Source organism: Elaeis guineensis, chromosome 8 (genome assembly GCF_000442705.2).
Source record: "Elaeis guineensis isolate ETL-2024a chromosome 8, EG11, whole genome shotgun sequence".
NCBI lineage: Eukaryota > Viridiplantae > Streptophyta > Magnoliopsida > Arecales > Arecaceae > Elaeis > Elaeis guineensis.
In genome coordinates this window covers 131,253,002-131,268,859 of record NC_026000.2, presented here as the reverse complement: position 1 = coordinate 131,268,859, position 15,858 = coordinate 131,253,002, and positions in this window count along the sequence as shown.

Below are 15,858 nucleotides of genomic sequence, written 5' to 3'. Positions count from 1 at the left end.
AGGCAAGCTTAGCAGACCCTCCCACTGATCTCACTTACCTGGCTAATTTGGTGAATTATATTTTGATTAGATTGCTAAGTGATTTGAGTTAATCTATGCCATTAAGGTTGATTAGTGTGACTGATCTAGGTGCCAATTCGACCAGCATGACCTTAATCTGATTTAATGACTTGGTGAAGTCAATAAGAAGATTGTGGTTTACTGGTTGATCTCTTCTTTTTTCTTCTCTGAATTCATAAATTAATTTTTTTAAATTATTAGGTCCCTAAAATGAGATAATTATGGTGATAACTAAATCATAGCCTCTCATTAAGTTGGGTGATAATGGGTCCAATACTCATCTACTATTGAAATTATCATTCATAATATGATGACTTAGTCGAGTCTCTCTAGCTAGTATTCAGGTAAGCCGATCAAAGTCGGACCTGATCATTTGATAGTTAGATTCGTAAGTATGATCATATTAATGGTTAGACCTAACCAGGACTTACAGAGAAAACCAAAGTTAACTGAAAAGTGACTTGGGGCTAAATCAAATACTAAAAATTATTTGATGAAATAATTGATTAATAAACCTATCCATAGATGCACATGAGTGAGCCGACCAAAGTCGGGCTTGTGTGCAGTCTGTGTGGATTCCAGTACCCACTGAAGAATTAACGTAATTTTTCAAGTTGGAGGTAGAGGCTACCAATTCGTATAAAATAATGGAAGTATCTTTAGATTAAAGTTCATATCTTTAGACTTAATTAATTCATATACTGATTAGATTTTGATTTTTTTCTTTTATGCAAATATGGCCTCAAACTTATCACTTCGATCACTGTGGGACAGTGAGAAGTTGATGAGATCCAATTTTGATAACTGATATCGAAAATTTAAAATCATCCTAGAGCACGAGCGAATTTTATATGTCATTATAGATTCGGCACCTAAGGAGCCTGCTTCCAACATTTGTGGTACGGTTCGAGATACTTATTTAAAGTGACTCAATGATCGCACCACAATGCGTTGTATAATACGGACTGTAATGAACGACGAGTTCAATCAAAAATTTGAAGAAGCTCTGTCAGAGGACATGCTCAAAGTGTTGAGAGAGTCTTTTGATACTTTCAACGATGTTGAGTGGCATAAGACTAGCTGCATCATTTTTAATGCACGGATGAGGGGGGAGCATCGGTTATCGATCATGTATTGTACATGATCAAATAGATGGAGCGATTGAGCAAGCTCGGCTTCTCCTTGCATGAACAACTAGGGAAAGATGTAATCCTAAACTCCTTGCCTAAATCCTACCTGTCGTTTCTCAGTCATTTTAAAATAACGAAGCCTATAGTCAACTACCACGGTCTGTTGGGGCTGCTACAGATTTTTGAGAAAGATCACCAGCTCCACAATGAGATGATGAATGTAGTGGGAGGATCTTCTTAAGATGGGTATCGTCTCTTTAAGAAAGGAATGAAAAAGAAGAATAAAAAGGAGCAAAGGGCTGGGAGTCAGACCCATAAGCCCAAGTTCAAGACTGACTAGAGTCATGCAAAATGCTTTTATTATAAGAAGCAAGGTCATTGGAAGAGGAACTATCCTCAATACTTAGCTATTCTTGATCCGAACAGGCCAAAGAAGAAGAAACAATCGATTACTGGACAAGACAATTACATGATAACACCTTGTAACTTCTCTGTTTTTGATACAATGACTTGGGTATTGGATACCGATAGCCCTATTAACATTTGTAATTTGTTGCAGGATCTTCAGATTGGTAGGAGATTTGGAGATGGTGAGAGATTTCTGAACATTGGAGATGGAAGATCAATTCCAGTTTTAGCTTTAGGAATTATCAAGCTTGTATTCAATTCTCATTTTATTGTTCTTAATGAATGTCATTACTATCCAATTTTTTTTTTGAATATCATTTCTGCAGGGCTTTTGGTCAAAATAAATTATGAAATTTTAATAAAAAAAGCTTTTGTGATATCATTTTGAATAGTGTTACTATAATACGTGGATAGTTGAACAATGGTATATATATTGTATCACGGCCTAGTATAATATACACGTCTAATAAATACCTTAGAATAATCGATGTCATGGATGCCTACCTTTGGCATTATAGACTAGGTCATATCAACAAGAACAGGATAAACAGATTAGCTCAAGAAGAAATTCTTGATGACAATGATTATGAATCATTACCAACCTGTAAGTCTTGTTTACTTGAAAAGATGATCAAGTCACTTTTTACTAGAAAAGATGAATGAGCCAGTGATGTTCTAGGCCTGGTATATGCTGATGTATGTAGACCCATGAGCACAAGTACCAGAGAAGGATACCTATTTCATTATGTTCACAGACGATCTATCTAGGTATGGGTACATCTACTTGATGAAACATAAGTCTGAATCATTTGAAATATTCAAATGATTTTGTAATGAGGTAGAAAAACAAACTGAAAAGAAATATTAAAACTTTTTGATCAGATCGAAGAGGTGAATATCTTTCTGATTAATTTCTGACATGCCTTGAGGAGAATGAGATTCCCTCTCAATGGACACCTCCTGAAATGCCACAACACAATGGTGTGTCGGAAAGGAAAAATCAAACTCTGTTGGACATGGTTCGACCCATGATGGTTTTTCTAGTCTGTCGATATCTTTTTGAGGATATACACTCGAGTCAGCTTATTATATGCTTAATAGAGTTTTTAGTAAATCGGTAAGTAAAACACCATATAAGATGTGGATGGGACGTAAGCCAAGGCTCTCTCTCCTTAAGATTTGGGGGTGTCCAGCTTATATCAAACGTTTGAAAATAGACAAACTCGGAGTCAGGTCTCATAAATATATTTTTATAGGGTTCTCAAAGAAACTAAGAGATATTATTTCTATCTTACTGATGAACAAAAAGTGTTTATCAGCCTTAGGGCAATCTTTTTAGAAAAAAAATTCTTTGAGGAAGGGATTAATGCCTCTAAGGTTGAACTTAAGGAAGTTCAACAGGTAGGACCGATACAATCTAGTGAACCCACAGAATCGAATTTGATGATATCAAATTTGAAATCAGTTGTAGAGGCACCATTAAGAAAATTCGATAGAGTATCAGGTCAACTAGACAGATATCATGATTTTTTGATTCGAGATGGGGATCCTATTATACTCGATGAGAACAATAAGGATCTGATCACTTATATGGATGCAATACAGAGGTCTGACTATGATAAATGATTTGAAGTCATGAAATCCAAAATAGAATCCATGAAGGTCAATGATGTATGGATATTAGTTGACCCACCTAAAGGGGTTAAACCCATAAGGTGTAAGTGGATCTTCAAAAGGAAGAGAGGCACAGACGGAAAGATAGAGACCTATAAAGTCCATTTGATGCCAAGAGTTATCATCAGTGTTATGGTATTGACTATGACGAGATATTTTCTCCTGTGATAATGCTCAAATCCATTTGGATTATGCTTGTGATAACGACACACATGGACTATGAAATCTGGCAAATGGATATGAAAATAACCTTTCTAAATGAAAAGTTGGAAAAAGAGGTGTATATGATACAGCCTGAGCATTTCACATCTACAGATGAGTCTAAAGTGTGCAAGCTTCAGAGATCTATCTATAGATTGAAGTAGGCATCTAGGAGTTGGAACATGCATTTTGATAAGGTTATCAAAATGTATGGCTTCGTTAGGAACAAAGAAGAACTCTGCATCTACAAATAGATAAATAATTTTATGGTTGTATTCCTCATTCTGTATGTAAATGATATTCTCTTAATCAAAAATGACATCTTTGCATTATAAGGAATAAAAGTCTGGTTATCATCTCAGTTCTCTATGAAGGACTTGGAAGAAGCATCCTGCATCCTTAGGATGAAGATCTATAGAGATAGATTGAAAAGATTGCTTAGATTGTCCTAATTCACATACATAGACACCGTGCTGAAGTAGTTCAGCATGGAGAATTTCAGGAAAGGCTATCTTCTGATAAGCCATAAAATTTTTCACTCAAAGAGAGATTGTCTGACAACTCCTTAAGAGAGAGAGAGTATGAGTAGAGTTCTATATGCTTTGGCATGAGTTCTATAATGTACGTCACGATATGTACAAGATCAAATATGGCATACTCACTAGAGGTAGTGAGTAGATACCAGTCTAATCCAGAAGAGAACCACTGGAAGATTGTAAAGATCATTCTTAAGTATTTAAGAAATACTAAAGATCAGTAGCTTGTTTACGGTGAAACTGACTTGAAACTAGTGAGGTTCACCGACTCTAACTTTTAGTCAGACCATGACGATAGCAAGAGTGTGTCAGGATATATTTTTACCTTGAATGGTGGAGCAATCTGCTAAAAAAGTTTCAAGTAGTATAATGTGGCTGACTCTGTTTGCGAGGCGAAGCATATCGCAGCATCTGATGCCGCGAAGAAAGTTGTATGGTTGTGAAAGTTTATCGACGAGCTCGGAGTGGCATCCTTCATCGATGGCCTTATCTTGTTATACTGCGACAGTACTGGAGTCATTGCTCAAGCCAAGGAGTCAAAGTCCCATCAGCGCACTAAGCATATTCTGTGCTGCTACCACTTTATCCGAAAGATCGTAGATCGAGATGATATCGACCTTTAGAAGATCGACAAAAAAAAGAACCTGATCGATCCATTTACTAAAGCTCTCGGAATCAAAGAGTTCGATGATCATAAATCGAAGATGGGTATATGATATTGTACCAATTGGCTTTAGTCCAAGTGAGAGTTGTTGAAAAATATGTTCCAAAGCCAATCATCTGCCTATTGATAATTGTGCTTATATTTGTAAATGTATATAAATTTTTATTAATAAAAATTATTTGACTTTTTCTTCATATTTTGTTCATCTTATTTGAACTCTTATATTGCGATGAAATCTTTAAGACTATATTTAATCGATAAAGAAGGATTTGTCACTTAGTCCTTAAAATGTGTTCGCGACCGAATGATATGTTGTTAATAGGATGATAGCAATATTGAGTATAGATCATTGTGTGCCATATAAGTTGGTTATCCTCTTAGCCAAAGAGTGTGGAGATACTGGTATGGCATGCAGATGGAATGTAAGAGTATATTCACACCGAATGTGATCATTTATCGAGCACTCTGCTGTCAAGAGTAGCTCGTGAAGGGTATGGATATAAATATCCCTCAGACTTGAGATCACTACGGTGACTTATAAGCAACTCACTGTACTTTAGTGTCGGACCATCTGAATTTTTAATTCAGTGAAAGAAGGTTATTAAGTGCAGTCAAGTACTTATCAAGTCAGTACATGAGTCAAAATGGAATTGACCCTTCTGAATTAGTAGGAGATATGCATCAGTGTATTTCAATTTAGCAAAATCTTGACTAGGATAATCTATGTGATGGATTTGAAAGGTTGAAATATAATGTGGTCGACTATATCAGGGTTGACAGTCAAATCCTAGGTCACTTTGAGCATTAGGATCAAAAGGATAAGTTATACGGTAACCATACGTCAGTAGGTTCTAGAATGTTGCTTTACAATCTTTCGACTTATCTGGATATCGGATCTCATTACTAGATGGTTTCATCGATTAGTATAGAAAATTATTTCTATACTACCGACTTAGGTTCGAACCTATGAGGTCACACATATTAGAAGATAAGATCTGATCTGATGGCTGAAAAGTCCAATTGGATTATGACTTTGGTGAAGAGTCCCTCTGGATTGAAATTCTGGAGGAGAGTCCTACTGGACTGGGACTCTACTATTAATAGAAAATTTATTAGTAATTGGATTGCTAATTGACTCAATTTGATTGAGCAAAGAGCTTTAAATCAAGTCTTATTGAATTAGATTCAATTTGACTTAGATTGGATTTGATTTAATCAAGCCTAATTGTAAGAGAAATTTGATCCTGATTTGATCAGAACTTGGGCTTAGCTAATTCCTAATTGGGTTAGAAATTTATTGAGATGATTAGGCTCCTAATTAGATTGGATTTATTTCTATCATTGGATTCAAACCAAATTTGATTTGGCTTAGAATCAAATTGGAAATGAAGAGTCCCAGTCGGTAGGGACTCTATCCTTATCTCTTGCACCACCCTTGGACCCATGCCTCTATTCTCAATGCCAAAATAGTTTTGGCATGAGATTTTTGGCATGAAGAGAGAGGACCCAGTAAGGGTGGGCAGCAAAGCATGATGAGTCATGATCTTATCTCCTGCCTAATTTGAATGCGATCCTAATTCGAGATAAGGAGATAAGAAGGAAAGAAATTTAGTAAAGTTTGGAAAGAAGGGTGGCATCAAGATAATTTTTTCTTAAATTTCTTGAAGAGTTTTTGGGCATGAGAAACTCCAATTCTCTTCCTCATGTCATCTCTCTTTTTTTGGAATTTTTGGGATGCCAAAAATTATGGTTGGCATGGACTCTTTGCACCCTCCCCTTTGACCCAAAAACCCTAGCCCTTGTTATAAAAAGGGGGGCTCCAATAGTAGATGCCCCATATATATTCTTCTCCTTGCTGATTTTATTTTTCTCTAGAGCTCTCTCTTCTCTTCTCTTCCTCCTCTAGATCTTCTTTTCTTTTGGAGTGTCCAAGAGATCAAAAGAAGAAGAAGAGTTCAACCCTTGAAGATCCTTATAAGCTAGCACTTCCAAGGAGCCCGATCTGTGCCGGTCTTCGAGAGGATATTCTGTAGAGACCAGACATCTTCGTGCGGCTGCAAGCAACCAGAAGAGACTCTCTCCTATGCAAGATATTTATGGAGATCAGCAACCCACGATTTGGTAATGAGTTTCGAACTTGTTAAACTAGTTTTGGTAGATCTAACGGTTAGATCTACTCTGCAGCATCGATTAGATCGATGTAGATTTTTATTCAAATCTTAAATATATGTTAAATCATATTATAAGTCTTGATATGATAGTCTAGATTAGATCTTATGCATGTAAATTAAATTAAATTGTTTAATCTAATAGCTCCGCTGTGAAAAATTTTGAATTGCATGCATAGTACTATCATATTTTTCCTTCAGGGACCTCTCCTATGGAGAATTGTGTGCCAACTAGCTAAGGTGACACTGCTGATACAATATTGTATTATTCTTAATTGACTAATATCGCTAGTATATCAAAGATTCTTATGCAAGCTTAAGGTTTTCCCTAAAGAAATTCCTTCACATTAACAGCATGTAGTTGAACTTCATATGGTACCATGGACCCAACCTTGAATCTCCATCACTATTGTCACTGCAAAAAGAAAACTTGGTTCTCTTAACGAACATAACCACAACTGCATGAATCTGCCATCCCTTAAAAACCACCATCATAAGATTACCAATGTGATGATCGGTTCAGCTTCAAATCCCTAGACTAGCAACATCTCATATTCTCTAATATTTTGAATCCTCCTAAGGGCCTGTTTTTTTATGGATAAATATCATGAAAAAGTTGATTAACCTTTTCATTAACCAACTTATTCATATTCTCATGCTTTTAAGATAGATAAGTTACTTTTTCATAGATAGCATTTACCCATGAAATAAAAAAAATCTTATCCACCTAAGAGGTGGCTAAATCAAATTCCTATCAACCGAAAAAATAATCTTTTTAGTTCATTCCTAATATACTTTTAAACTTATAATAATAATATAACATAATAATATAATTATTATAATATAATATAGAATACTATATTATATTATAATATACTGTATTAAAATATAATATAGTATATTATATTATAAATTATAATAAATTAATGTAATATAATATATTATGTTATTATAATATATTATCATAATAATATAGTATAATTATATAATTGTATAATAAATAATTATATATAATAATATATAATATATTATATTAATATAAGATATTAACATAGTATAATATTATATATTATTATATATTAATATATTATAATATTATATTATATTATATTATATTGAATTATTATATATAATAATATTTTTATAATACTATAATAATATATACTAATATAATATAATATATTATACTATATTATTATATATAATAATATATTATTATATTATATTAGTATAAGATATTAGTATAATATTATATTATATTATATTATAATATATTATACTAATGATATATAATAATAAAATAATATAATATATTAATATATCATAATATAATAATTATATTATATTATATTATTATAATAATATAATAATTATATAGTATTATAATAGTATTTATATAATAAAGAGTATTATGAGAAATATGGATAGATCTTAGTAACTTATCCAGAAAACTAGTAATACAAAAGAATATGAATAATAGATTTTTGAGTCATTTTCAATGAATAAAAGAATATGAGAAAATCATTTTTTTGTCTAAATGTTGACTAAGAAATATTTATCTAGAAAAATATAGATTCATGAATAAATTTTTTATCCTCAAAACAATGGGTCCTAAGAAACATATTGTAATACATTAAATCAAGATTTATCATCTCGATACTAGAACCTATACCGGTATGTGGTATGGTACGAGCTCACAACACATGCTGAGTATCAGTATGGTGTAAAATTGTATACCGATTCAGTATTGATGCAATACTCCTAGTATGGTATGGTACCGATCGATACAACAAATCTTGCGTTAAATCAATAATCTTTGCACATTCACAAGAAAATGCTTGTTAGGGCCGAATAGCCAAAACATACCCTATATGCAAGTCAACCACCAATGGATGCTAAAATAGCCCACCTAGGCTCCAAGAAGGAAAGTGTATCTTTTTGGGCAGCTTTAGCCAAGTGGATTATAAAGCCCATTTTTCCAAACACCTTACCCAGCGATAGCTTAAACTTTTATCAGTAAAATTTGTATTTTCCTGATATCTAGTCATAATTAGCAATCTTTTATAATTAGAATTCTTCTTACTAACTTTAGGGGCAAATGATTCCATGAACAAAATATGAAGATTTCTTTTATGGATTCCAGCATAGAAAATAATTTATAACTTGTACTTCTATCATATCAATTATAATTTTAGCAATCAATTTCTCTCATAATGGTATCTGTGCTACCGAGTTCCTCCACCACTACAAACTCCAACAAGTACGATACTTTTATTTATTGGAAGAACCCAAGTACTCCTTACAGATCCATGAAAACTCTCACAGATCTTTTTCCAACTACTCATCAATTGGTAGTGTTGCTTGTTGTATTAACTTAGCTAATCCATAGAGTATGCTTTTCATGGATTGTAAATTTATATTATTATGTAATTTATAGGAAAAGGCTGTGTTTTTTCTATATAACAAGCCATGATCCTTGCTAGTTTAGATTATCATTTATAGGAAAAGTTTTTCTTTAGATTATCATTTATTTCATTTAATTATTTTTATTTCATTTCAATATTTTCTTGCTGGTTTATATGTTTATGAATTTGAACTAATTTTTTTGTTGTTAATATAATATACTTGGTTTGCCTGCCTTTCCTAAGCGACCACCTTTTTGCTGAGTGTTATGGCTAACCACATATGATAATTGCCACTTTCTCTCCTCAGGATTTTCAGTTGGTAATAATTGGTGCTTATGTTGCAAAATATGATACTTATGGGGCACAAATTGCCTACACAAAGATGACATGGTATTAACCAAGGTTACTCGGAATTAAGTTGGTGAGATGTAACGATCAGAAACCCATGCTCACAAATAACGTCGTATACATGTGATCGATAATGTGGCATAACATATGAAAATTATTATTTTGATGATGCGGCACATTAGTGATAATGTGGCATATGAGTGATGATGTTCTGTGAAATTTTCTATCCAAAAGTATCCAATTATCGAGTCTCATGTCATTACTTATATGCCACATCATCACTTATATATCACATCATCATCCAAATGCCGCATCATCACCTATGTACCATAACCTATATTTTTAGGCCTCTAAATTTTATAAATATTTTTACATGATCCTTATAGTTTAAAAATCTCTAATTAAGTTCTTTGATTTTCAAGTATGATTTAATATAATATTCTTAATATATATATATATATGTGTGTGTGTGTGTATTATATCTCTTCATATTAGTTTTAACTGTCCTCTTCATTGTAGTTTTATATTCTTAAAAATCAAATGACCTAATTAGAGATTTTTAAACATATTGGTAAAACTTAAAGAATCAAATAGATAATTTATGATGTATGAGTAATGATGTGGTATATAGGTGATGACATAGTATATGGGTGATAATGTGGCACTCAATGATTGAACAATTGAGACTACCTAGATAAGTTGGAGCATTCTTATAAATATGCTACAAGCATGGGTGATGTCGTGTATTGGGAAACACTTGAGTCATTTGGTCTTCTTATTAGTTTAGGTTAGACTTAAAAAAAAAATTATTTAGATTAAATATTAGTAATATTTTGGAATTTAATGACTTGGATTATCTTAGGTTATTCATTGATGAAAATGATTTATTAGAACTTTTATTAAAATAATTTTTGAAGATTGAAGACTTTTATTATTGGTTTGAAATTATTATAATTTGATCAGTAGCATTGCTTGCTTGCATGGTCCACCTTGCATACATGCAGCATTTGTTTAACTCTAGGTTTGAGGCATGATAAAGGGTACATTTGGAAATGGTAAAATTCTAGGTGCTCCAGCCAAAATAGGTAGTTCCTGGGTAGCATCATTCTAAAAAAAAAAATTTGAGGTACTCTATGAAATCGGCAAAATTGCCAAATTAACAAATATTTTTGTTTGGTCTTAAATTGACAATAGGGTATATTCACTCAAAAAAAGAAATGATAATGGGATTCTTTACCTCTCTGCTACAAAAAAAATAAAAAATAAAAATAAAAGCAATACTATATGACTCATGAAATCGAAAATGATTAAAAATTAATTATGCATATTCTCTATGTCACCTGCCCACAATTCTTAAAGACCAACTTTGGACTAGAAGGAACAGAATAACTATAAATGTAATATACTTGCATTTACACTCCCAATGTATAAACTAAATTAAAATAAAATTTTAAAACTTTGAATTGGAAAAACATATGATTTTATTTTAAAAAATTTGAATCAAGGAAATTAAAAAAAAAATAGCATAGAAATCTCAAGGGTGGAAAATGGAAATGCGTATTACCGGCCCAAAATGTGAAAGTAGTTTTGGTTTCTCATGCCAGGGGTGCCAAAGAAGGACATGCCATCCTTCACACTTGATGATCGTCAACTTATCTACTACACGGATCTCAAAGCCACTATTGATCTGCCTACACTAGATGATCCAAACATAGTGCATGAAATTCATTGGGTTCAGTAGTCTGCTCTGCATATGAACCAGGTCTAATGGAGTGGAACAATAGTTCCTTGCCATATTATCCGCTTGTATTTAATCAATGCAAGATCACATTAGGGGTACCTCTTATCCACCATACACGTTCTTCGAGATTCGTAACAGTCCACTATAGTTGGTTATCCAATAATTTCTCCCGGTAGGCATGAAAAACAACTCCCTCTATTGCTCAATTGCTCTCTCGATCATGTTTCTTGATCTAATAAGCGATAGGCAGCTCTCCCACCTGATCGTGACATGCACATGCCAACTCTCAACCCACCATCCCGATGCCCCACCTTCGATCATCCGATCTCCACCATGCCCGTAGCCGCTGCCACCTCCATGAGCCTTACGATCTCCACCAACCCTATAGCCACTACCACCACCTCACCGAGCACTCAAGGTCATTATGGCTGCCTCAAGGATCGAGGCCCCAACTCCTAATCTTTGCCAACCCTGCCTTCACCGCTTCTCCTCCCACTCACTAGCCATGTCTAAATCCCAACACCGAAACCCTCATCATCAAAGCCCCTTGGGGCCCTCCAATCTCTGCCACCTTAGCAGCCATCGCCACCACCTCATCGAGCACTCCAGGTCATCGTGGCCCACCTTAAGAACCTATAACTCAAGCCTGATCTCTTCCGATCATTGACCACCTCAAGAACCTAGCCCACAACCACCGATCTCCACCACTCCAATTGCTCTAGACATGCCGATTCTCTTCGTAAGGAATCAGAAAGACTGCTGTGAGCTGGCTTCACTCAAGTGTGCCAAGTTCACCACCATCGTCTCAAAGCAATTTCTCATATCCCATCTCCCTCTCTTAGAGGTGATGACCACACTGGAGTTGAAGAGGCCTTAGGAACTCTGGCGTTTCATGGTTGCCAACCTTAAAATCATTCCTAAGCTACAAAAAAAGCAAAAGGTGACTCATGTAAGGGAGTGGGTGCTCAGCAAGATTAGCTTCTTCCCCTTCCCAAGCCCTCCATCTCGTCATTGGCCACCTCATGAACCTAGCCCATGACCCTCGATCTCCGTCGCCTTGCAGCTGCTACCACCTTCCCGGGCCCTCTGGGTTGTTGTGGGCCACTACAAGAAGCCAAGCCCGGACCTAGATTTATGCCACCCCTCACAATCACCATCTCTCGAACCCTTCAGCTCATCATGAACCTTGCCCATGACCCTCGATCTCCATCACTCCTATAGCCACTGCTATCTTTTTGAGCCCTCCGGGTCATCGTGGGCCACCATAAGAACCCAAACCCGAGCTATTAAAAAGTAATGCACATTTAAAAGAACTAGAGAAATCTAGAAGGATCAAGTATGATGAAGGCTCTCAAGAGAAATATCTAGGAAAGAAAAATCTGGAAGTGAAATTCTTGGGACTTGTAAAGTTGGTAGAAAACTCTAGAGCAATCAAAGTTAGTGGATGACTCTAGAATACTAAAGTTGGTGGAAGAATCTAAAAGTAACTAAAGGAGGTTTGAGACAACACTAAATAGGCTTGAAGTGTACCATGGAAGGCAACCAAAAACCAAATCCAACAAACTAAGCCCAAGCTCTAATTAGCCTACAAAACCTTGTACTCTCTTTCAACTAACAACAATTCTTCCTTCAAAATTCCCAAACTTCCAAATTTCAAATCCTTTCAATTCCTACACATTTTCCAACCATAAAATCATGATTCCAACTATCATTTTTTCTCTACTATTTTAATCTATCACCTCAACTATTTCCACCCAAAAACTAACAGTGATATTAGAGCACAGATCGGCTAGCGAGTATCATGGCTAGCTCCCTTTTATCTTAGTCTTCTTTGTCTATGTCAGTCACCATTTTTTATGGTAATAACTATGATTTTTGGAGCACTAAAATGAGGATATTTTTTTTGTCCCAAGATTTATGGGATATTATTATGGAAGGTTTTGCAATCGCAAAAAATACCTTCACCATGTTTGCAGTAGAGTGGGCAAAATTAAAGGAAAGCTAGCAGAAGGATGTGCGAGCTCTCTTCATAATTCAACAGGCATTGGCTGATGCTATTTTTTCGAGAGTTATTGGGACAGCAAGTGCTCAGTAAGCATAGGATATACTACAAGAGGAGTTTTAGAGAAGTGCAAAGGTATGCACTATGAAACTTCACACTTTAAAAAAAAAATTAGAAAATATAAAAATAAAGAATTATGAGACTGTGAAAGTTTACTATGGTAGATTAAAAGAAGTCAAAAATCAAATGAGAGACTATGGAGAGAATGTTACTGATAAAAGGCTTGTAGAAAAAATATTGATGAGTCATACTAAAAAGTTTGACTCAATTGTCGCTGCTATAGAATAATCAAAAGAATTAACAACCCTGTTAGTAACTGAATTAATTGGCTTTCTAAAAGCTCATGAATAAAGGTTGAATAGGAGCAACGGAGACTCACTCGAGAGTGCCTTTCAAACTAAAATTAATATAAAGTCTCAGAATTCTAAAGCAAATGCAAAAAAAGATGTGGGAGAATTCTAAAAGAGGAAGTTACAAAAAAAAAAAAAAATCTAGAGAAAGAAATAATCAAAAGGAAAAAGGATATTCTCCCCATGGAATATGTAAGAAGAGAAGTCACTTGGAGAAAGATTATTGGTATCATGGAAAGCCACAATGTCACTCTTGTGGAAGATTTGGACACATGGAGAAGGATTGTCGATAAAGAAGAAGTCACCAAGCCAACTTCTTAGAACAAAAGTAGGTCAATGAACAACTATTTTATAGCTGTCACACTGCCAAAGTTGCTAAAAGTGAAGCATGGCTTAGCGAGAGTGCATGTAGCAATCACATGATAGACGATCAAAGCATTTTCATTAATCTAGACTTTTCTATCAAGTCAAAAGTTAGGCGTGGGAATAGTGCAAAAGGAAGAGAAATTATTATAGTACAAACCAATCAAGGTACGAAATTTATTAACGGTGTTCTACTGGTTCCTAGTTTATAACAAAAATTATTAAGTGTTGGCCAGATGATGCAAAAGGGATATACTCTATTGTTTAAGGGAAATTCCTGTATGATTTATGATCAAAATGATAGCAAAAAAATAATTGCTATCATAAGAATGGAGTACCATAGCTTTCCAATTCAATGCTGCTATACTACAGACAGTCATGAAAGCACAATTAGATGATTTATGGTTGTGGCATCGAAGGTCTGGCCATGCCACTCTAATTATCAGGCATTGAAGATCTTCCAATAGAAGAATATGATGCATGACTTTGTAAGTATAAAAGAGACAGATAAAATTTGAGAAGGATGTTTACTCAGCAAACAACTAGGAAAGTTATTTTCTTCTAATGGAGCATGGAGAGCTAAGAATATTTTGGAGCTAATGCGTACAGACATCTCCAATGATGCCATCTCTCCATCAAAATGGATACTTTATTCTTTTCATTGATGATTATATTAGAATGACATGGATTTATTTTATGCATAAAAAATCAGAAGTATCCCGTATCTTCAAGAAATTTAAAATCCTTATCGAGAAACAAAGTGGCCAACATACAGAGGTATGAAGAAGCAGAAGCAAAAACTACACCTCAAAAGAGTTCGACAAGTTTTATAAAGATGAATGCATAGTACACCAACTTACAGCTAGATGAGCTCTTCAATAAAATGGCAACTCTGAAAAAAGAATAGAACCATAATGGAGATGGCATGCTCAATGCTAAAGGAGAAAAGGCTTCCAAACACATTCTAGGTAGAAGTTGTGTATACTGCACTCTATATTCTCAATAGATGTCAACTAAAGTAGTGCCAAACAAAACTCTAGTCGAAGCTCGGTCTAGACGGAAACCATCAACAAAACATCTCAGAGTCTTCAACTACATATATTATGTTCATATTCCTAATGAGAAGAGAAGCAAGTTAAATGACAAAACTAAACATGGGATATTCCTCAGCTACAGCATGGAGTCAAAAGTCTATCGTGTATACAACTTAAGAATAAAGAAGCTCATGATTAGTTGAGATGTGGTGTTTGATGAATATGCTGCATGGAATTGGAATCAAGATAAAGTTAAAAAAAGAATGATCACTTTCAAGGAGACAAAAAATGAGGATGAGTCAAGTCAGCAATCAACTCCTACAAGTCCTATATCAACATTGCCATCAACACCAAGCTCATCCTCAAGATTTGGAGAATCATCTTCAGAGTCACTACCAATGAAGACAAGATCACTAGTTGATATTTATTAGACATATAATTTCACAGTAGCGGAACCAAATAGCTATGAAGCTGCAACAAAAGAAGAAGTCTGTGTGAAAGTCATGGAAGAAAAAATTAAAATGATTGAGAAGAATGAGACTTGGGTGCTTGTGGAACGACCTCAAGATAAAGAAGTCATTAGAGCTAAGTGGGTTTATAAAGCAAATCTTAACTCTGAAGGTTTTATACAAAAATATAAAGCAAGATTGGTAGCAAAGGGTTATTCACAACTATCAGAGATCGACTATCATAAAACATTTGCTCCAGTAGCTA